Genomic DNA, 227 nt, shown 5'->3' with positions numbered 1-227 from the left:
TTTATTCAATCAATTATATATTCACTGTCTAGTCTATTCGGTCTTTTTTATATACATTTTTTAATTTCTTTCTTTATTTAGTTATGTATTTATCCTTTTTTTTTATAATTCATTTATTGATCTCGTATTAGCCTACATTAGATTTTTGTTGTTTGTGTTTTAGTGGTGATACCTCTACTTGCGCAGCTAGTCGAGTTCAATATGTGTGAGTTGAGTCAGGACGAGTT

The sequence above is a fragment of the Strongylocentrotus purpuratus genome, unplaced genomic scaffold (genome assembly GCF_000002235.5).
Source record: "Strongylocentrotus purpuratus isolate Spur 01 unplaced genomic scaffold, Spur_5.0 spur5_scaffold_13, whole genome shotgun sequence".
NCBI classification, from domain to species: Eukaryota; Metazoa; Echinodermata; class Echinoidea; order Camarodonta; family Strongylocentrotidae; genus Strongylocentrotus; species Strongylocentrotus purpuratus.
Note: the sequence above shows the minus strand (reverse complement) of the source record.